The sequence below is a fragment of the Nanorana parkeri genome, unplaced genomic scaffold, assembly GCF_000935625.1.
Source record: "Nanorana parkeri isolate BGI_ZX_2015 unplaced genomic scaffold, ASM93562v1 scaffold4239, whole genome shotgun sequence".
Taxonomy (NCBI): Eukaryota; Metazoa; Chordata; class Amphibia; order Anura; family Dicroglossidae; genus Nanorana; species Nanorana parkeri.
In genome coordinates, this window is record NW_017310504.1 from 5424 (window position 1) to 5885 (window position 462).

The window sequence follows — 462 nt, forward strand, 5'->3', positions numbered from 1 at the left end:
GCTGATGATCGCCAGGATCTTCTGATTGCCATAAATGAGTTCTTAGACTGCAGCGTGGTGCTGCCGCCCTCTGAGGTGATGGGGGAGGAGCTTCTGCGATCCGTGGCCCTCTTCCAGAGAGAGATGCTCCGAAGACGCCAGGGCCATGAGAAGAAGGTGTCGGAAGAACCCAGAACGACCAAAGGTAAAGGTGACCCAGATGAGCCTCCTGCTCCTCCTAAACAATGACACAGGTCTGCCTCCATCAGTCAGTGATTGGACGGTGGAACGTGGAGGGAAGATTCACAAGTCAGCGTAGAGCCCGCTTGGGGTGTGTCAGTCACATTGGTCCTGCCATGGAGCCAGCCGCGGGATAGGCTATCTAAAGTCATATTTGGGGTGGGGTGCTGGGATCCAGGAACATCCAGGAGATCAGCGTCGGCCATTGTGAGGGAAAGGCAAACATGACTACAGGTTCTCTTA

At 55.0% G+C, this 462-nt stretch overlaps 1 protein-coding gene across 1 annotated transcript in view; it reads left to right on the forward strand.

The window, feature by feature from the left end:
- LOC108803803 (anion exchange protein 2-like) overlaps window positions 1–462 on the forward strand; it is a gene marked incomplete at both ends in the record, with an annotated part of 18710 nt that overhangs the window by 5355 nt on the left and 12893 nt on the right. The window lies entirely within an intron of this gene.